The sequence below is a fragment of the Ctenocephalides felis genome, unplaced genomic scaffold (assembly GCF_003426905.1).
Source record: "Ctenocephalides felis isolate EL2017-DRISC unplaced genomic scaffold, ASM342690v1 CF-g0.4_SCAFFOLD_01170, whole genome shotgun sequence".
Lineage (NCBI taxonomy): Eukaryota > Metazoa > Arthropoda > Insecta > Siphonaptera > Pulicidae > Ctenocephalides > Ctenocephalides felis.
Genome location: NW_020537324.1, coordinates 56,903,319 through 56,928,054, shown reverse-complemented (window position 1 = coordinate 56,928,054; position 24,736 = coordinate 56,903,319). Strand labels below are relative to the sequence as shown.

General features: G+C 28.5%; 1 long non-coding RNA gene across 1 annotated transcript in view; it reads right to left on the bottom strand.

Annotated features, from left to right (window-relative positions):
- Nucleotides 1-24,736, bottom strand: part of LOC113368263 — a 176,056-nt gene that overhangs the window by 78,717 nt on the left and 72,603 nt on the right. The window contains exon 2 of the long non-coding RNA XR_003366371.1: nt 6,174-6,224. This is a non-coding gene — a long non-coding RNA (uncharacterized LOC113368263). The remainder of the gene's footprint in view (nt 1-6,173; nt 6,225-24,736) is intronic.

Here is a 24,736-nt window from a genome sequence, read left to right as displayed (position 1 = left end):
TTATTTTTAAACGTTTTACGAGTTATCATGCAGAAAAAATAAAATGTAAATAATATTGTGTTCCTTTTACTAATAGTGTTTATACTTACATATGTCACCTTTTATTATGAATAATTTCAAAATAAATATACCTTGAAACAGTATGAAAAACTTAATGAAATGCGGTATGAATGATGTGAATTAGTTTGCAGTATATTTTTTTAACATTTTATAATATTTTTTCTCCATCATTAAAGTATTTAAAAAAACAACTAATTTAACATCACATTCACATCAATCGACAATAACATTATTTATTTTGATTATTTTTCAAGACACTCAGGTCCTTTTGGCACATTCTACAGGAAATAAATGTTTGTTGATGGACAAATTCAAGGAACTACCTTATCGAGAGAACGAATTAAACAATTTGATCATTTTGTAAAAATCATAAATTTTAATTTTTTTGACCACGTATCACAACCATACCGACAAAATTTGTCGCAACCATACCCAACGCACGATTTTGAAAACAAATCATCATTATTACTGAGCTAAATTATCTAATCTCTAATAATTTCTAGTAAAAAAACTACTATTGTTCAACTTACATAGCACAATGAGTGAAAAAATCTATCTGTACACAATTAACAGTTTCGATTAAAAGAATTTCGACCTTAAAACTTTTTTTGGCTCATTGAAAGCAATGAGATCTACAGATCATGTTAATGTAGAGCGCTATAGCGTGAAAGCTATAATGGAAAACTTGTTCAAACAAACATACTACAACTTGCTCCCTTATAACGACAGTCACTGTTCGGACCCTGGTACAATCCTTATTATTATGGTGAATAATTTACACTATACAACGAAATTTAAAAAAGAAAACTACCCAATTATATAAAAAATTGCTAATCAAATTTGAATAATGAGTATGTGTATATTTAGACGTATTGAATTCGTTTAATAATCGTTCATCGAAGTATATATTCAACGCGGGCGCTATGAATTATAGATTACAACTTTCTGTTGAGTAACTTATAATTTACAAAAATTAAGTTAACACAGCTCTTTGCAACTTACATTAATTATCATATCCAGATGATCGCATATGTTCCATTGTTTAATATCAAATTATTGTTTATTGCAGCTTGCGAAACCCGCATATTGTGAATAACAACAATAGCAATATGCTTTGTTATATGAAACATAAAAATTGACATGCTACAGTCCGACGGTACTGTGAATAATAAATTTATTAATTGGTATTCATATACGCACATCCAAACTTATGGGAATATTTATTTATGTTTGTACATGGAGCACGAATGAAATATGAATGAAGGCGATATGAAATATGCATTCTAATTTTAAAGAGAGTGAAATTCTTGGAATGGAATTTTGCAATAGTAATAATAATTCGAATTATACTCCTTAAGTAAAATCTACATATAAGCACACTATTTCCCGCCCTGTCGACAACCTGATATCAAGCAGTAGTGATATCAATTTTTACTTGAAAATATATTTCCTATATACTTAAATTTTTATAAAAAAATAGTTTTTCTCCAACTGCATCTAACTAAAAATATACTACCAATAATTAAATAAATGCTAAGAAGAAAAATATCTGAAGAAACAATGCTAGAGTCTAAGTTATCGAGAAAACGAGTCAACCAATTTGACAAACTTGTGAGAATCAGAGATTTCAACAATATGAAGAAAAATCAAGAAAAATGCTTATTTCGATTTTCATTTCTCTTCCGAAAATTTCAATTTTGTCAAAATTTTCAACAATTTTTCATTTCTATGTGAGACTGTTTACACAAACCACAACATTAAGACCTCTGCCTAAATGACACTAAACATCATCAATTATATTAAAATCATTTTTTCATAAACACTTTCCAACTATAACTGAATATATTAAGTCAAGAAGTACATCCGTACATTACATACTGTAATAAATTGTAATTTTACATAATCAAGCTATCTAGTCTATCAAACTCAAAATTGGATCTCCTAAATCATTACTTCTCTATCACATTTATTTTAGTAATTTTTACTTTTATTTTGTTTATTGAGCTTTAGTTTTATATTATATGTTGTAGACTTCCCAGTGGATTGGTGGTTAGAGTGAAAAAATTTTAATTCTAAGAAGTTTCAATTTCGGAACTCGCCTCGGTCAGCCTAATGTCAAGCAATGGTGAGATCGGTTTTTGATTGAAAATATAGATAACAATATGTTTCCAAATTGAAATAGCTCCTACAAGCATTGGCGCATCCGAAAGAATTGTTCTAATAATAAAAAATAATACACCATAAAAAGCCAAAAAAACAAAGTTGATCTAGAAACCCAAGCCAGATATCATCACAAGAAGCTTATAGAACTATTATTTTTTTATTTCTGTTAATAATATATAGTTGATTCCATATAGACTAATGTCAAGCAATGATGACATCGGTTTTTGATTTAAAATATAGATAACAATATGTTTTCCAAAAAAATTGCTCCTGCCAGCATTGATGCATCTAAAAGAGTTATTTTAATAATAAATTCATCATAAAATGCTTAGAAACCTAAACAGATCCTGATCTAGAAAGCCAAGCCAATAAGATATCATCACAAAAAGCTTATGGAACTATTAATTTTTTATTTCTGTTAATAATATATATATAACTGATTCCATAAAATCATTAACTGTAACGTATGCAAGTCGTATATTATATCAATAAATTAAAATTTCACAAATCAATAAATTGAAATTTCTTCATCCGTTCGATCTTTGTACAATCTATCAAGTAGTATCAAAAAGAACTAGACCCCTAAACTGAAATATAATTTTTATACAAATTTTATTTCTTTTTTCCATCATATTACTCATATATGCAATTTTTACTAACTTAATACTTTATCAATTTTATATAATAACGAGTAGAAATTTACTGTGATCTTCTACAGCAGACAACATCTCTGACTGAGATTTAGTATGTATGAAGATGTATTCTGAAGAAAGAAAAAAAGTACAAAATAAATGTGCAGAATAATTTTAAATGCCTTTGTGCAGACGTATTTTTGTTTTATCATATCAGCCATGAAGACAGCCATCTTCATGCTATTGAGCTTTTGTAGCGGAAGGCTGCTACACCGAAGTTGGGGTTGCAGATAGTTGGATCGAGCCTATTTTTCATTTCTAAAACAAAGTCTTTGGATCAAGTAGAACTTAGTGACACATTATTTATTGTAATAGGAACTGACAACAAATATACAAAATATAAACACAGTTCACAGCTACAACAAATACAAATATAACCTAACAAGTCATCGAAGTAGGATCTTTTTAAGAGAATTTTTACATGGCCCTTATTCAGCATTCGGCTATTAAAAGTACATTATTTGTTGATCTTACAGCTTGATATCAATCGAACCATTATAAAATTAATGTATCCTTTTTACACCTACATATATCCACGAATTTCTTAGAAATTTTTAGAGTTTACTTCCATTTGGGAATATAACTGTCAACAAGCCGCACCTGGTCGACAATATCCGCGTTCAATATTTAGTATTCATAAACGGATTATTCGTCGTTCGGCTACTGAATAACAATACTCGTTATGAACAAAACATGCCGTAAAGCACCTTGCAAAAGGTAATAAAGCAGTACAACGAAATGCGGCATTAAAAACAATAGCGTACTTTAGAATAAAAATATTAAGGTAATTCAACGACCTTGGCCGGAGGAATTCCTCAATAGACATACTAATCAGGAGTAATTGAAATTGAATTTTGTTCAATACAAAAACAACATGTTTGATAAGCCAATAATGTATGTAATATAATTTTCCAACCTCGGCTAACTCGATATCAAGCAGTATGATATAAAATTTTCTTTTAAAGTAGCATATCTCAAGAATAATCTCAAGTCCAGCAAAAACTCTAATCTTTTCCCACGTGTAAAATTGAGTACTTGTTGTAATATTTTCATTATTCATTAATTTAGAAAACAAATCGATAAAAATTAAAATTACATTTTAAACGAGTAACCGCAAAAAAACGGTTCTACTGGTTTGCACAAAAAACTAACTAATAGAAATTAAGATCTAACTTGACAATAATTAAAATAACTGAAAAAAATATATTTCGTACTATCTCATTAATAAAAATTTACCACCGATTTTGACATTGTTTTCGTATGTGAAAATGTTGGACTTTCAGAGATATTCAATGCAATTTGTTTGCATTTAGAATGGATGCAATTTAGCACCATTAGTGAAATAAATTTAGTAGTCTAAAATTGAAATAAAATGAGTTTTTAATAATAAGTTCTATATTTATAGTCTTTATTGACAGAGAAAACAAAAGTAGTAATTTTCTTTGTAGTAATTTTCTTTGAATAATTAATTAGCCAAAAGTAGAATCAACAAAACAATACCGTATCTTAGGAATAATTTTACTGTTATATTCAGTCTTTTTATTTAATATCATAATTTTTTTTGTACTATTCATCATTCATAATCAAAGATTTAGGTTAAATCTTAAAAATAATAATTAATTTTTAAATTAATAATAATAATATTAATTGGAAACACTAATAGTTTTAATTGCAACTAATTTTAGAAAGTCTGCTGAACAAAATTGTTTCATATAATATTGAAAGAGAGCTCAAAAAAAAATCAACTAATTTAAGTGTTTCAAGATAAAATCTATGTTTTTCTTTACTACCCAATTCGAGATATTGACAAAATTAAGTAAATGCTCAAAAATGTATTCTGAAAGGTTCTAACTATCGTTAAACATTTTTGCCAAAAATAAATAGTATTTTTGGCTTAATTCTTTCATTTTTTATCTGTTTTCTAATCGATAAAGAATATTTGAACGTAATATACATTTGAATTGTATGTTAAACTAACTGTAGGGGGAAGTCCCCAAATGGCGGACACCTAAGGTTATTTATAAATAAATCAAAAAATATTTTACGGAATTATTTTAAGATATTGTAAAAAAAGTCACTATTCATCCACCCTTTTGGCTGAGCCACACCGATGCTCTCAGCTGGAGCATTCATCATAAGATTTTCATTATTTGACTACCAATACCAACCTTTGATTATTTTACTACCAATTTATACAAAGAAAGGACCATAACATAGCGTTACCATAACAACGCTATATTTTATCGGAGAATCAAACCATTAAGCCTTGAAATTCTCTTCAACGGCAAAACAATTTTCCGAGACTACATGTGTAGCCTGTTTATTTAAACTAAGAAAATTGCATTTCAAATTTTTACTACAGAAACGCATATCTATGATTAAGTTACAGCGTATTATCGCATTATCGTGTTTTTAGAATATTGAACGCATGACCAATCTAATTTGTCAGGTGCATCCTTTAGGCTGTCTAGTGTTTTGATAAGTGATCAGGAAATTCTATGTAGATAAAGTATTATTTCTGTTTTTCCTCAAGAATACATTCCGACAAGGCGGTAAGAAAAAATAAATAAAAACTCGGAATCTCACACGCACTTACATTAGACTACGTAATTATTATCGCTCGGAGCTACGCTAGAGAGAATTCTAAGGATGCACTAGGGTCCGTCCAAGTGCTTTAGGGCTTGATTTAAAACTTTTCTTACAAAATTACGATAATACAATTTTCTTGCTATTATTGTTTAATTTTGAGATTACTTTAGATAAGGAATTGCTATTTAAAAATATAGTTTTAAAATATGTAAGAAATTGTTTTAATCAATTTTTACTGATTCCTAGAGAGCTTCTCTAAACTCAATTGAAAACCTGTCATAGACATTATTTAAAATAATTTGTTTAATATTATTTAAAATTTTAATAGTAGTTAATAAAAAACGCTAGAGTTGGCAAGTTTTTGAAATTTATAATCAAATTATATTATATATATATATATATATATGTTTAATTTCAATTTTTATAGTTAACTTGATTACCACTGAATGATGGCTAAGATGCTAGCCGAAACGTATGGATTTTAAATAAATAAATTTTTAAAAAAAACTCATACTATTTTTATTGATGTTACGCCCGATTATTAAACTCAAATTAAACATATATATCAACATCAAATTCAAGACTATTCAAAAATATATATATATGTATATATATATATATATATATATATATAATTATTCTGAAACAGAACCTCACATAATTACTTACCTAGTAGATTTCCAAAAAGTTTGTTCAAACAGATAGCACCCAAAGGTATCCCTGAAAAGAACAAAAAATAATTTAAATTGTATTGTATTATATCTGTATTATATGTATTGTAATTGTAATATTAAGTCCTCCTGAAACTATTTTGTAGGCTTTGTAATAAAATAAATAAATAAATTATTATTGTACAATAATATCGTTTCATTGGAAAACTTTTATATTAAAATTTAAACTCGATTTACTCACAGTTCGCTTAAATATTATTCAAGATCGATTCATTAATATTTGAATGAAAAAACAAATTTATATTTGTATAAAATAATCAATTTCAAATAATCACAGTATTGCACAATATAATTTAAATGGTTTGCCTTCGATTTCATATTGAGAATATAATATTTATCTTCGACGAAATGTTAATCACCCTTGAGTTTTGTCTTCTGTATTAAAAACAATTTGGGAAACCATCATTAACATGGTCCGGATTTGAAATATCTATACAAATTTATAATATCATATTTAGAATTATGGATTTTTTATGGAAATGCATTTAAAATTTTGTACTTTCTTTATGAAAAGTTTCTTTGACGTTGAAATGTTTCTACGTGGAAATTAAGTAAAAAAATGCCTTTTTTTTAAAATTACGTAAAAAATTCAAAGAAAAATTTATTAACTATTTGTCAATTAAATACTTTAAAAGATTTGATGATTTGATTGGAAATTCAGGCTACGAATAACCATCGACAATTTCGAGTGCACGAATCAATCTATTGTAGACTGATTCAAAAAGAGTTCGATTCCTATTGATGTAGAGTTGTGCTGATTTGGTTTTGGCAAAGACAGGTCCAGCCATTTTAAAGATAGGGATAAAAAATAACAAAAATGGCAATCCAGTTTTATTTGACAGAGCGGATTTGAATGATTTATAAAATACTTTATTTGTATTGATAAAATGAAGAAGTGATTAAATTTTGAAGAAGTGAGAGGAAATTCCAGCCGTTTCACAGATCCAATGAAAAACAATAAAAAATGGGAATTTGGGAATCAAAAATGATTACTAGACATATGCATATCTGATTAACAGATATTTTATAAAGATTATAGGTTTATAATGTTTTGTATAAAACGACCATGCGGCGCGATTTCTTTAAAACAAATTTAAAAAAATCAAAATTTTAAAAATTCAAATTATCAAAAAAGTCAAACTTTTTCAAAAATTTCAAAATTCTCAAACATCAAATTTTTTCAAAGTTTTTAAGATTTTTAACTTATGGTACGAGAAGTTCTACCATATTCCACATACACAACTAGTTATGATATCTTGTTCGATGCAGACGACCACAATGCAGTAGAAATTTAAAATTTTAAAGTTTGTAATTTTTTTTGCAAATTCTCCAACAACCCAAGGAATGTAATATGTCATATCATGTGAATCAAGCTCACTCGAATGGTAATAGTGTAGTTATTCAGACGTCTGGCCTCTTGTCCGTTGTAGGGATTTATCGCGTTGTGATATCTCCGTGCGTACGGCGCACTCACGCCGAATAGAATATATTCGCGACGCGGGTGCATTTACGCAGACTTTGCGATTACCCGTTAGAGCTGGTCGCTGGTACAGAATTAATTTGAAAGCTTCGACGATCGGACGATTCGACGATCCGAGTTCCCATGTTCTATTTATCGATGCACGTGTATATTTCGAGATACGATGATGAGTTTATATTCAATTCATAACGACGCTGATAGAATTTAAATATATATCGGATTATCGAATGCTCCGTTCTCTCAAAAATTGCTAATTTTTGCACATCTTTCTCCTTATGTATAAAATGGCTGAAAATGCCTTTGCAAAGGCATTTCTACTAGTGCATAGGACTTGAATATTTTTTGAATCATTCTAATCGTATGCCCTGTTCTCGCAAAAACCGTCTTTCTATTTTTTGCACTCCTTACCTCGTATCTCCGAAATGCCTAGACTTGCTTTTGACAAAAACTGTTTGGCACGTCTCCCTCTCAATAAGAATAGAATGCTTCCTGAATCATTCAAATCGGTTGATCCATTTGCCCAAAATCGTAGATGAAACATTGTATCCATTTACACACATCTATTTTCTCTAATGTATGCCAAACCTCTCAAACGTAAACATACGCAAACATTTTCATTTTGAATTTTGGGGTGATTACTATAACATATCCTACTGGAAGTTGAAAAAACAATTATTCAAAAGATAACAGTTTGGGATCGTGCTGATTAGTTTTTGCAAAGTACGACGAGACCGTTTCATTTATAGTTGGAAAACAATTGTTGGACAAATTTGACAAAACTATTTTGGATGATAGAGGTCATAGTCTTAAAGAGCAGCTAAAAAAATTATAGGCCTACGACAAATGGTTTAAATATATTAATTCATAATAGTTATAACACACCGTGCAATTAAAAAATACACGTGGTTGATATTAGAGTCATTATTTGTTATATATGGTGTAATATTTAAACTATTTGAGGAAAATTTCTAACATACTTAGCGAATTTTCCATTGTCTTTCATATTGTCTTCACACTCAATTCACAACAACAAAATTACAATTAGATTTACATGAATAATTGACAAATAATAAACTGCAAAAAACTACCAAACTCATCATAGGAAAAACAGCAGATCACATTTTCAAACAAACTCGAGTAAAAGAAAAACAGTTTAGTCAAAATATAAAATTAGTTGTTTAACAGATACAGATATAGCCTGACTAGACATGAACAATTAACAAATGAAGGCATTTTTTAATCAGAAAATTGCAAAAACAGTTAAGTAAGATATTTTTGAAACAAATGAAACAAGATTTTATGCTTTCATTCTTATATAAATATAGTTAGAAAACAAAATAAATCAATAAAATTCGTTTCGTTATTCGATGTAATAAAATTAAGTTTAGATATTCGGGCTGAACTAATTCTATTAATATTCCGTATGATGTTTTGCATTGTTTTTATTGCAAACTTTATATTCAGTTTGCTGATTTCTATAACTGTTAATTGGATGCCAGTCTATTGTTTGTGAGTTTTAGACTATTCTCGATTGATTATTCTAGAGTTGTATCAAAAGATCATGTGCGTTCCAGTATTAAAACAGTTTAATGGTTACATTCTTATTTATTGGCAATAATATTGTTCTATATAAATAACGCTGTGAAACCAGACAGAACAAGATTCAGTAATTTTTACTTCGTTCACGCAGAGTCATTTAATGAAAATTATGTAATGAAAAATAAGTGGAATCTAAAAGAAATCTCTGGTAAAAATGCATATATATTATGGTGTTTTATAAAAAATAACAAATACTTTCTATAACTTTTCAAAATATTATTATTTAATTTTATGAATGTTTACATCAGAATTTCAGAATTAGATTTTGTTTCACTGCGGGTTATTATAAATTTCGCAAAATAAAAAAAACGTAAATAATAATATTTATAATTTAAAACTCAATTAAAAAAATGAATGTTCTATAATTTCAATATTTACTGTTCAGAACAAAACATTTTGGCATACCGAAAAAATGTGTATTTGTGTGTGAGTATACATAAATTTTTGTCGATCATTTCGAAAGCACATATCAACCGATTTGAATGATTCAAAAACATTAGATTCCTATTAATGAGGAGACGTGTTGATTATTTATTTGCCATGACAGATCCATCCGTTTCGAAAATACGAGTCAAAAGTGCAAAAATAGACATTCAATTTTTCAGAAAACGGAGATGTTTCTTAGAAATTAAGAGAATAGTAAAAAAAAAATCGTCTACGTTTTAGCCAAAAATTCTGAAACGATTTTAAAAATTCAAAAATTCCGCGAAAGATATTATTTGGTAATCGTGGTGATTAAAACCGCACAAAGATCGGCGAAGCCGTTTTTTAACTTCCCGTAGGCTAAGTTATAGTAATGGGCCGAAAATCGAAAATGAAAATTTTTGCATTTCTGACGTTTTGAAGGTTTCTGAACATTTTGGCATACCTCAGAAAAAATGGATGTGTGTGTGTGTGTGTGTTTTGTATGTCCGCTTTTTTTCGTCCACGTTTTCGGGCGCACGGATCAACCGATTTGAATGGTTTAAAAAACATTCGATTCCTATTGATAGGGAGATGTGCTGATTAGTTTTTGGCAAAGGCAGGTCCAGCCATTACGGAGATATGGAGCAAAGAGTGCAGAAAATAGAAAGCGAGTTTTTGAGAGAACGGATCAACCGATTTGAATGGTTTAAAAAACTTTCGATTCGTATTAATAAGGAGACGTGCTGATTAGTTTTTGTCAAAGGCAGGTCTAACCGTTCGAAGATATGGGGCAAAAAGGGCCAAAATCGGTAACTCAGTTTTTAAGAGAACGGAGCGTATAATTCAAAAAACATTTTACTTGTATTAACAAGATGAAGATTTGATCAAATTGCCATGAAGATAGGTCTAGCGGTTTCGGAGATCTAGTAAAAAAAACTAAAAAAAAAATAACATTTGGCGGTCAACAATAATCATTAGACATTAGACATGTGCACATCAAATTATCAGATATTTTATAGAGATTTTAACAATAAGTGTAAGTTTTGTTAACATTCCTATGGGTTTCGTACCAGTGTTTATCCGTTAAACGACGACGCGGCGCTTACGCGCTTCGATATTTAGTCTCTATGCATTTAAAGCAGTACGATTGCTTTGAAAAAAAGTTCAGAATTTCCAAAATATTTCAAAATAAATTTTTCAACAAAAAGTAAGTTTTTGTCAAAAATTTATAGTTACTCAAAAATCTATTTTTTCAGAGTAAATTTTTTCCAAAAATGTTAATCTTTTCAAAAAAAAAATAATTTTTGGTACGGGAAGTTCCAGCAATTTGCCTTAAGGCACGATGTCATGTTACCAGTTAACTTTAAATATTGTTTGATTAAGTCAATTATAACACATTTCGGAAAGTTCATGCGACTTGCGTCAAGGCAAAATGCCACTTTCAACTAGTTGATTTCTTGTCATTAAGATGAAATTATTCAAAAATATGATTTCAAGCACCATCAGATATAATTCAAGAAAAGAAAGCATTTGACAATATTTCAAATCCAATTATCGTGTAGTTTCTAAATAAATCTCCGTTACCGAGTCACCCCGTTGGTAATAAGTTCGCCTCGGCCGGCGGGAGCGCGGTCGGGCACTCGGACGCACGTACGCGCGACGGTTTGAAATGCACGCATCCCGAAGAGCGGAGCCGTGCGTTCGCGGGTATAAATTTCCGCCATTTTCCCGCGGCTGTTCCGGTCGGTGTAACGCCTACGCAATACAATATACACAACAAATGATTAATATTCAGCTCGAAAATGCAAATGGACGATGGGGAGCGACTGTGCGTGCTGGCTCGGTGCGCCAAAGCGCGCCCGCGAACAATCATTAATGCCGCCGCAATAAAATTACTAAATAATACCGCCCATAGTACAATTGCAACCTCGGAGAGCGGTTAACTATAACGCGATACAAGAAATTATTACGTGAGCACAAAAATTTCACGTAAGGAGATCCGAGTACGCGATACGAAATGATTGCTTCGATATCGTAAGGTGCTCGTGAAATCGTTCGAGCGGTATGCGCTTGCTCTTGATGAATATCATAGTGATCGAATAGCCAGATTTGTTCATAATGATACTTTTTTTAATTTTTTTAAATTTTATTTACAATAGCAATCAGAATACAATACACACATATGAGCTATTTGTCTTATATCATTCACTCATACTCATACGCACACACACACTTTCAAACACACATATAAATTATTGTGCTAAATTTTACTATATCGATAATTGGAGAATCACTATAATGAATGATTTAACAATTCTGTTTATTTCTACAAAGATGTAATAGTGCTATGTAGTGCTATGAAGCAAAGATGTAGTAGTGCTATGAATGATTAACCAATTCTGTTCATTTCTACAAAGATGTAGTAGTGCTAAAACTACTAAAGGTCTTCAATGTTATCCTTGAAACTGGTGTCTAAAAGAAGCTAAATGACTATTAAATTTGAATGCCAATTTTAGCTTTTGAAAATGTTGAACACTGATTATTTTTATTACTCTGTCTATAATTTTTATATTCAGATCGTCGTGTAAGGTCTTATTGTTTATGAATCATGAAGCATTAGTAATATGTCTCGAAATTTTGGACCGGGCACGTTGCATTAGCACAATGTTTGATCGGCTCGCACAGCCCCACAATTGGATGCCTTGAGTCCATATTGATTTTATCACCACCTTGTAAATTATTAGTTTATTATGAAGAGATAGAATTGACTTGCGCCCCAGAAGCTAGTATAGTATGATACATTTAATAATAAAATAATATATTTTATAGAATTTACGATGAATTCGTAGAGTAGCCGTAGCCTGTATTAATTAACTTGCTGTGGGTTATAGTATTCGCATTAATATCAAAATATTTTTTTGCATATCTTCACGTTTTAAAAGTTTCTGAACATTTTACCATACCTTAGAATTATTAATGTATGTGTGATATGTGTGTGTTTTTGTAAATGTATGCATGTGTGCGCGGATACAATTTTTTGCCGACGTTTTTAAGAACACGGTGAATCAATTTGCAGAATAGTTTAATTAACATTTATAGGTCAACTATAATTTTAACAAATCGTTATTATTGAATCCTATTTAAATAAAATTATTGGTGAATAGGTAAAGAGTTAAACACGTGCACAGGTAGACAGGTAAACAGGTAAAACTGTAGAAATGAGCAAAAGTATGCAGGTGAACAGGTCATCGGGTAGTATAGAAAAAAAGGAGTTATTTAAACTTGTAGAATAATAGACAGGTAGACAGGTAAACTGGCATATGCAGACAGGTAAATAGGTAGACAAATAAACAAGTAGATAGACAGACAGGTAAACAAGTGAACAGGAAGACAGGTTACGTGAACACGTAGGCTGACAGACAAACAAATAGAAAAGAGGTAGATGGGTAGACAGGTAGAGAGAAATTATGTTATTATGTAAAAATATATAAGAATAAATGCATAACTATATATGGATTCGGAATTATTAAATTTTTAGCGTTAAGTTGCTTTTCATGGCTTTTAAATTATTGAATTAGGTTCAACCCTTTTTGAGTAAACATCAAACGAAAGCCAAATCTTGGCTTAATGAATGACTTACGTCGAAGATTGAAACTAGTAAGTACGACACTCTGACAAAAGTGTAATTAGAGATATAGTATAAGCATAGTAAAATTTTATGTAAACTTTTTGTTATAATTATTATTTGAAATTATTCAATGAATTATATAAAAATTAAAGAGTTTTATATTGTTGGTATACTATTCTTAAAATTACAGATTATGGTGCGCTTCTGTCTATTGGTCTCAAAAACAGTGCATTGTTTTAACACAAACATACCTCTTTCATTGCAAAACTAATATACTTCAGAAACTTTAGAATAAGCATATGTTGCAAACCTATTACAAATTATTTCTAGGTTTTAGGGATATTACAAAATCAGTATCTGATATCATAGATAATAGAATATAATTTATTTTTGCTTTCAAATATAGACTCATTATCACTTTATACTATTTATTATAGTCATACATATTGAGTCAATCGTCTGACAATTTCCCTATAAAAACAGGTCTCTTAATAAATTATTCGTATGAATAAATAACCAATATTAAACCAAGTATTGCCAAACAATTTCTACAGTATCTTACAAACATAATTACAGGGGTGTCTAATTATAATTTATTCGCGATCTAGTTAAGTCGAGTATTTTAATTGGTCGCCACCGAGCATGACGCAATCAAAATTATACATGTCCCTCGACGATGTCTGAGCAACTAATTGTGAGAGAGCATTGGACAAAAGGTGAACGCCAGTCGCACCGAGGAATTATAATTTGCTTATTGTATTAAAATGACGTGTTCATAAACAATTCTCACGTTCGAAGAAAATGGAGTAGTAAAAAATTTTATTATATATATATATATATATTCAATAGATAAGTCCTGGATTTTTTCAATATATTGATTGTTTCTTTTCCGAACAGTAAATCCAATAATAAAAAACAATTTGTTTTTTGAAGATGTTTAATACGACGTTTCGGAACTAGGTACGTTCCATCATCAGGTTTATTCTGTCAAATACAATGTTTTTTAAAATACTGATTAACATTAATTAACAATGGTCAATACAGATTAATTAGAAAAAAATTTTGTTATAAAGGAATGGATTATGTACCGGATAGATAGTAATAAGACTTAACTAAAAAAGGTTTTATATAAAATTGAGAAGCGAAAATTATTTACCTGTAATAATTTATATATCCATATCACTAATATTTTTTTGTTAAAAACACTCGATTTTTTTTTTGGAAGATATTTGTAGATGTTACGACTACACAAGACTTAAACACACTGATATGGATTTCTGTCTGCCAGATGTAAAGGACAAAGCACGGAACTCTTGGCAAAAATGATTTTTTATGGCTCTTGTTTGGTAATTTACGAAAAAAGGAAAAATATTGCTTTAGTAAATGTTGAGAAATATTATGTATATATATATATATATATACATACATATATGAACATGTATATGCACACCTACATACTCATACATACATATGCACATATCTATATATTAATGTATCCACAATTATACACATGAACACATATGCAAGTGTATGTGTATAGTGTATACCCAAAAAACATACATATAAGCATATATATGGATGTACATATATTATAACATATATACATGTATATATATACACATATTCAAAAACTATTAGGAATAATTATTTTTAATCAGGTTTAAAAAATTTAAATATGAGTCATGAATGATATTGTGATCTGATCTTTTATTAACACTTTTTGACGAATTCAAAAAGATTAAACTGCTTTCAGAAAAAAGTCTTTTAAAAGTACAATCCTCTCTATATAAAATATTGGGTTCAAAGGTGAAATTATGTGAGTTTTCGATGGAATGCTGAACAAGAGTACTTTGGAAATTTCGGCTTTTATGATGAGTGACGCTTAATTCATGTTGTCTCATTCTCTTATGAATGTACTGTGATGTTTGGCCAATGTATTGTTTATGACAATTTTTGCAAGGGATGGAATAAACTATGTTAGTATTGAATTTAGGAGGGGTGGTGGATTTAATTTTTGAAGAAATGTTTTCAAAAATTAAATCCACCACCCCTCCTAAATTCAATACTAACATAGTTTATTCCATCCCTTGCAAAAAATTGTCAAAAACAATACATTGGCCAAACATCACAGTACATTCATAAGAGAATGAGACAACATGAATTAAGCGTCACTCATCATAAAAGCCGAAATTTCCAAAGTACTCTTGTTCAGCATTCCATCGAAAACTCACATAATTTCACCTTTGAACCCAATATTTTATATAGAGAGGATTGTACTTTTAAAAGACTTTTTTCTGAAAGCAGTTTAATCTTTTTGAATTCGTCAAAAAGTGTTAATAAAAGATCAGATCACAATATCATTCATGACTCATATTTAAATTTTTTAAACCTGATTAAAAATAATTAATCCTAATAGTTTTTGAATATGTGTATATATATATACATGTATATATGTTATAATATATGTACATCCATATATATGCTTATATGTATGTTTTTTGGGTATACACTATACACATACACTTGCATATGTGTTCATGTGTATAATTGTGGATACATTAATATATAGATATGTGCATATGTATGTATGAGTATGTAGGTGTGCATATACATGTTCATGTATGTATGTATATATATATATATATATATATATACATAATATTTCTCAACATTTACTAAAGCAATATTTTTCCTTTTTTCGTAAATTACCAAACAAGAGCCATAAAAAATCATTTTTGCCAAGAGTTCCGTGCTTTGTCCTTTACATCTGGCAGACAGAAATCCATATCAGTGTGTTTAAGTCTTGTGTAGTCGTAACATCTACAAATATCTTCCAAAAAAAAATCGAGTGTTTTTAACAAAAAAATATTAGTGATATGGATATATAAATTATTACAGGTAAATAATTTTCGCTTCTCAATTTTATATAAAACCTTTTTTAGTTAAGTCTTATTACTATCTATCCGGTACATAATCCATTCCTTTATAACAAAATTTTTTTCTAATTAATCTGTATTGACCATTGTTAATTAATGTTAATCAGTATTTTAAAAAACATTGTATTTGACAGAATAAACCTGATGATGGAACGTACCTAGTTCCGAAACGTCGTATTAAACATCTTCAAAAAACAAATTGTTTTTTATTATTGGATTTACTGTTCGGAAAAGAAACAATCAATATATATATATATATATATATATATATATATATATATATATCTTATATATAACATTCTTCTGTAATGGTGTATGTAAATATACTTCTCCTAAACGATTTTTCGGATTTTGATAAATCTTTCTGTAGTTTGTTAAGGGAATTTTTTAGAATTCTATATTAAGAAATATAGAAAGTTGAAGTAGAAGTTGCAAAAACGACATGCCATCGACGACATTGAAAATGTTTGAAACGTTGTTTGGCATTGATAACAAATGAAAACTGACATCTGCCAAAAATTTCAATTTACTCATGAGCTAAGATAATATTACAATATAATATATCCATGATTATGAATAAGAAAAATCAAATGTCTACATTATTATTGCCAAAAAGCAGCTGAGATGTGCCAGAAAATGAAATAATATAAGACACAGTATATGTATGGCAGATTAAATGATACACATATGAACAGGATTTGACAAATAAATTCACTTAAAATATTAAATTAAGTAATAATCAGGGCTGGTCTTACCTTGAATGCAACGCAAAAATTACGAGCGCACGCCTTAGGGGGCGCCAACACAAGATTTGGATATGAAACTTTCAATGTAGCCTCTTTTTTATATATATAATTCAAGAAATATATAATTTCTTTGCATATTTTAATAATATTTGCACAATATTTTTAAAATACGTTAAAAATTTCTCTTTAAAACAACAAATGGGAAAGTTAAGGTGAATACATACAATTCGGCCCTTACGATATCAATTAGGAGAAGTTTAAGATGCAATTTTGGATATGTTAAATAATTAAAAATTAAATTACAATAATCCAACATGAAATACTAGTGTTATGGTTGTGTTTAAATATGAAAGACTAGAATTTTTTTGCTCTCTATGATTTTCTCAAAACAAATAAGTAAAATGTTTCAAATGTTTCAAAATAACAAAAAAATGATCACAGTATGACCAAAGCTGTATACTCTACTTAAAAGCTCATCATTTCTAAATAGCGCTGGATAATTTTTTTTTGTTATTTTTTTTTCATGATAGATTCATGACTATCTGTTCTTTTTTTATAAAGAATTTACTCTCATCATTACAATGTATCCGGTTGCCCGGAAGTGGTTAGAGAGAAGGGAATTGAATCATGTTCTGGGTTCCATATACGCTCTGACCAGCCTCGTTTCAAACAGTAGTTACATCGGTTTTCTCTTGGAAATATAGATAGGCCTTAGGCTATAAGTCTTAATATTTAATTACATGCCAAAAATAATTAGCACTAATAATAAAAAATAATTATCATTCGAAAATAGTTACTATAACGTACATTTATTAGAAAACAGTCATTAGAATATTGTAAGTCATCATAAAATATGAATGTTTCAAATGAACAAATGTTGAACTTTCGTAAATATTTCATACAAAAGTTGAAAACCATAAACTTTTCAATCGATTCATTACAACTATAACAGTGTTATTCTGAATTGAGTCAAATATTTAAGATGGTCTACTAGAACGTGCAAATAGGCTATTAGTATTTCAAGCATCAAACACCAGTTTATCCCGAATGTTCCATATATATTTCTGTTACTATCATATGAAAATCCATAAATAAATAACATATCTCTCGTACAGTCCGAATCCGAAAAACTGGAAATCATTTGAACGATGTCTTGCAATCGGCTAAAAGCAAACATATACTGCGCCCGCTATGAAATGTCTGCCTATTAGAACTGCAATATTTCTTATATTTCTACGTTATTAGCTTTTTACTTCAAACCGGGTGAAATATACTACCATATTGAAATAATTTATAAAGCTGGAAACGGAAGTAAGTACCTACCCAATCTAGGAATCATATATAGATTTCCACGGAGCTGAACTAGATCTCAAATATAGATTTTGCCTGATATAGCTTTAATAAATAATTGATTTTGTCATAAGTTATTTTTTAATTAATTATTTAATGTATTAATAATAATAAGTAAATTTTATTGAATATATTATGAATTATTCATAAATTTTAAATCGTGCAAATTTGAAGGAAATATAGATTGAACACACATAAAATAAATTATGGAGTATCCAGAGTAAAATAAATAAATCAAGGTTATATAAAATGTGGACAAAATATAAAACTATAACGTATAATTAACTTTAGTTATGCACAAAAAGTTATTCAATAATATACTGTTATTGTACGAAAATCTCAGATTATACTTCGTTTAATTATTATACTGATTACTTTTATTTTAAATGTTTTCTTATTATATCATTTAATTCACATACATATGTTTTACGAGCCATTAGAAATTGGTTGTTTCAATTAAAAGTAATGATTTAAAAAATTTCAAACTTGCCATAGTTTTTAACTATATGTAGTAAAGATGATCATACTTGGTCATCATATCATTTCTGGTCATACATCACGTCATTCACAGAACTATGTTTATATTAAATGTATATTTAAAAAACGTCTAAACTTGTGGTGCATAGCACCTGTGCCTTAAGGCAAATTGCTGGAAAATCCTTTTCCAAAATTAATATTCAAGAAATTATAATAGTCAATAATAAAATATCTAAGATTATCTGTTTTAAATGTTCTCAATTTTATTATTAGCTATGTCATAACATTTTCATTTGTATTTTTTTTAAAAAAAGAACTTGTAAACTGAAAAAATAGAATAAAATGTTTTTTTTGAATCATTATAATCGGATGCTCTGTTATTTTTGTAATTTTTTTCTAAAAAGAATCAGCTAGTTAGTTTTTACTAAAATTAATCAGCTAGTTAGTTTTTACTAAAAATAATCAGCTAGGTAGCTTTTACTAAAATTAATCAGCTAGTTAGTTTTTTCTAAAACTAATCAGCTAGTTAGTTTTTTCTAAAACTAATCAGCTAGGTAGTTTATTTAAAAACTAATTTTTCCGAAAACTAATCAGCACGTCTTCCCATAAATTTGAATAGAATATTTCTAATCATCCCAATGTAATGCTTTCTTCTCTCATAAAGTGCTGCTTTTTGCACTTTTTACTCCGTATCTTCGAAACCGCTGGAACTGCCTTTGTCCAAAAATAATCAGCATGTCTGTGTTTTGTCAGTATTTTCACCCAATACTCAATAATGGTTTTTGAATCATTCAAATCGGTTGATCTGAAAATTGTAGACAAAAAATTGTGCTCAAACATACAACACACACTCATCCGCCTACATCAATTTTTTTCTAAGACATATCAAAATGTTAAGATATACAAACAGATTCATTTTAGATATTTTTGCGATTACCATAACTTATCCTTTGCAAAGTTAAAAATCGCCCAAACTTAGTGCTGAAAAATTCTATGCATAAATATTAGGGTGGTCCTTAATATAGGTATTTTTGAATTTCTTTGCTCCCAGAGACTCAAGTGCTTCCAAATTGATAAAAAAAAAATTTCTAAATGTTCTAGCTCTTAATATTAACTTTAAGATAGTCCGCACTCCAACCAAAGTTTCTTATGGAAATAAGATGGGTAAAATTCCATTTGTTTATTAGAATTTTATAACTTAACGACAAGCGAATCAAAATTTTGAGAATAACATGGTATTTGCTTATTTTGATCATAAACTAGCTGTAAGTGGAATTCTGTCTTAAGGCAATTAGGGCATCGTGCCTTAAGGCAAATTGCTGGAACTTCCCGTACCAAAAATTATTATTTTTTTTTAAAACGATTAACATTTTTGAAAAAAAATTACTTTGAAAAAATAAGATTTTTGAGAAACTATAAATTGGACAAAAAATTAGTCTTTTTTGAAAAAAAAAATTTTTTTTTTGAAAAAAATTTTTTTTTCTTTATTTTGACATATTGTGGAAGATCTGAACTTTTTTTTCAAAGCAATCGTACTGCTTTAACTACATAGGGACAAAATATAAAGCGCGTAAGCGCCGCGTCGCTGTCTAACGCATAAGCATTGGTACGGAACCGATAGGAATGTTAACAAAATGTATACTTATTGTTAAAATCTTTATAAAATGTCTGATAATTTGATGTGCATATGTCTAATGATCATTTTTGACCGCCAAATGGCTCATTTTTTTACTTTTTTCTCTATATCTCCGAAACCGCTGGACCTACCTTCATGAAAGTTGTATCGATTCTTCATCTTGTCAATACAAATAAAATGTTTTTTGAATTATTAAAATCGGACGCTCCGTTCTCTTAAAAACTGAGTTACCATTTTCGGAACTTTTTGCCCCGTATCTTCGGAACGGCTTGACCTGCCTTTGCCAAAAACTAATCAGCACGTCTCCTTATCAATACGGATCGAATGTTTTTTGAATTATTCAAATCGGTTGATCCGTGTTCCCGAAATCGTCGACGAAAATTTGTATCCGCACATACATACACACACATACATACACACACATACATACATACATACACACACACACACACACATACATCCATTTTTTCTAAGGTATGCCAAAATGTTCAGAAACCTCTGAAACGTAAAGATATATAAAAATTTTCATTTTCGATTTTTTTGCGATTACTATAACTTGCCCTACGAGAAGTTAATAAGAAATTTGATATATTTTTTAAAATAAGTATTTACTTAATAAGAAGAACCAAAAAACTGTGGTTTGAGTGCGGACTATCTTAAAATTAATATTAGGAATTAGAACTTTCAGAGAATTGTTTTTTATTAATTTGGAATCATTTGAGCTCTTGGGAAGCTTGATACAATAAAAATATTTTCATACATTCTCACCCAGCTGATTCTATTCAAACCCTGTTTGTCAGTGATATCAAATGATGGTACATCATCCAAAATTGTCTGACAGGTCGTCAGATATGAACAAGAGTTTCGTTTCAGCGACATTGAACCGATTCACTCACCAAGAACTACCCTCACGTTGTTCTACTTCGCACAACCCTCAACTTCTTCCAAATGCGATAGTCGTTGACGTATCCATTTGCGTCATGGACTATGATAACAAATCGATAATAACTATGTTATGAAATAAAAAATACACACAAGGAAGAAAAAAGAAATAATTTATGTATATGTTTTTTCAGCAATAATTTTTTTTGGACTTAAACTTAAATAAAAGGGCTGCGTGAAGAGGACAAGTTATACTAAAGACCTGTATATGAATTATTTTTAAGAATTAAGAATGTTAGAATAAATTTTGTAACTTATGAATAATGGTTAAATGATGTTTTTTAATTAAGAATGTAGGGAACTGCCGAAATCTAATGTAATTAAAACATGATGCTTTTTGTAAAGAACATAAATTTAATTAAAATTAGAATAGCTTAGAAAACCCATACAAAAATATTCGAGAAATCAAAAATAATTTTAAAAAAATGCAGCTGGATTTTTATTTATGACTCCTTAAATATTGATTTGAAATTGTGCTTTATTATAATAATACATATCTGTAAATAGAAATTCTGAAACAAATGCTGGGAATTTTCTACAATCTCAAAAAAATGCATCAATATAAAAAAATTATATTACATCACTTTTAAAATGTGAAAGTAAAAATAATGATCACCAAAATTTTCTTATAAAATAGATAAAAATAATTGCACTAGAAATGTGTTTTAATTGACAATATTGTAATCTTCTATTTGTATTATTATTTTTTCAATTTTTTTTCGAGTAAAATATTATTAAAATTGTAATTATTAATATAATTTACTATTGAATTGAGCTCATCATTATTTCTATACTTCATTAATCTTATATTACAATATATGAAAAAAATACACATAGAATAAGCAATGATCAGCAAAATTTTTAATTAACAGTTAAGAAATTATTTATCGCAATTTTTTTAATTTAAACATACGTTTTAACTAACAAAATTTGAATCATCGAATTGCATCATGAATTTTTCGATATTGCATCTATGTCTTATATGTAAGGCATAATTATTAATAATCTAATTGACTATTAGAATGAATGTGTCTTCCATTTTCTAATTTTATTGAATACTATAAAACAAAAAAATTGACTCATTAATAAATAATATTTAAAATGAATTAAAAAAAAACGAATGAAATACCTATTATTTGCAACTAATTGATCTATTTGCCATTGCCTCCATTTTTTACCTTTGTATACAAAATAAAATAGAATTAGCCAGTGGCGTAACTTGACCCTGCGGGGCCCGTGGCAAAGTCTTCCGATGAGGCCCTATCGTGGTACTCAATTTTTAATTTATCTAATTTTGTTTAATAAACATTATTAGTCATTTACACTCTGTTTTACTACTGGCTAAAACTATTTTTAATGAATTTTATAACAATTAGCAAACTAACTTCGACTAATTTATATTTTATGGCATATTGAAAAAAAAAAGAAATTATACAAAAGGTAGAAAAGTAAAGTATTGATTTAGAGGTATAATTATAATTTAGTTGTAATTATATAAAAATAACAAAAAATACATTAAATTTAATTTTTCTTGAAAATCAAACATTAAATTAGTGAATATTTTCACCGTCAGAATAAATGGAAATTAAAATTAAACGTATTTATTTAATAAAAATTAAAACAAATACCACTTTCTTAAATTTAATTATTACATAACCTTCCATTAACAATTTATTCTGCTGCAATAAAATAAATAATTATAATGTAGAGATTTTGTAAACGTCTCTATTTGTTAACAATTTATTTTATTTTTAATGTAATAATATTTGATATACCCCAAGAAACTATAAACAAGGTAAATCTGATTACCTGCTAAAATGCAAAACTTTGTAAATTTTGACAGAATTATTAACAATTTTATTTTCATTTATTATAAATTGTTTAAATATTAATAGACCTATTCATGCAACTGAAGTGTTATATTTGCAAAAATTAACAATTAACAATCAAATATCCTTGAGATAAAATAATGAAAACAATAAAAATAGTCATCAGATCAAAACGAATAATCTAATTCATGAAGATTACATAATAATTGCAAAATAACATTCGCCATGGCCTGTTTTCCAAAATTCACTTGGTAACAGTTACACGTATCTCAATACTATACTTGAAAAAAAAAGTAATATTAATACGAATCGAATAATATATAAACTTGGAAATATTTTTGCTAGTCTATTATCTTCAGTACATTTATATTTAAAAATAAAGAACGAATATTATTTCTAAAGTTTAATATACATTCCAAGCATAAAACTTGTTTGTTGTGAACAATAATACGCATAACAAAGTATTTTTAATTTAGATCAATACCTCAGAAATCTTCTGAACCATTAGCAAAATATTTCATTCATCGCTATATTTTTCCCAAGACGATAAAGTAAAAAGCATTACTATAATAAATTTCAAGGATATCATTTTATGAAGACCAATGACCAGTTCGGGATTTGCTTTATGCTTCATATGTTTTATGACACGAAAACCTTCTAAAAAGAGCATAGAAGTAAGGGTAGTAGCCACTACTATCAGTGTGTTATTTCTGCAGATCACCCTATGATTTTGGCAAACCCACCCCCAATCTGAAATATGTTTTCGAAAGATGATCCTGCAGCAGTTCGTCCATAAACCTGACTTTTGACAGGTCAAATCCCAGATTGTGGAAGGGTCGTTTGGTCATATCTCTGACCTCGCTTGTTCTCTATAATATGATATCAATCAATTTTGAAAGGAAAGATATTTACAGATGAATTCTTTTAAAGCGATGAAAATGCTCTAAAAAAAACGAAGAATTGAAAAAACTTTGCAACGGTTGTTAATGTATTGACGACAATAAATTTTTTTTGTATTTTTAGATCATTTATTTCTATAATGTTCTGTATTTATAGGATGTATTTCAAACAGGATCCGTTGGTTTCAGATTGTTTTTATATTTTTTACATATTGTTTTCTGTCGCATTTTCAACTGCTTATATCATTATCGTTTTCTAAGTTGATAGATATCATAATTTACATTCGTAGAAATGTTTATTTTATACTATATAAGAGTCAAATAAATAGCAGATTTTTAAGTCTGATGTACATCTGGGTTCGTAATCATAAAGTAAGCATATCAAGAAGTAGTGATAACTTTAATGAACCTATATATTTATTGAGAATTTTCTCAAAGACAACTTTGTATTCTCAAGATAATCCAAATTACTCAATATATGTTTTTAGACTAATGACGATTTGGTCATTCTTAATCTTTGGACACCAAAATTGGAAAAGGTATGGTGTGCATAAATGTGAAAGCCTGTATTTAT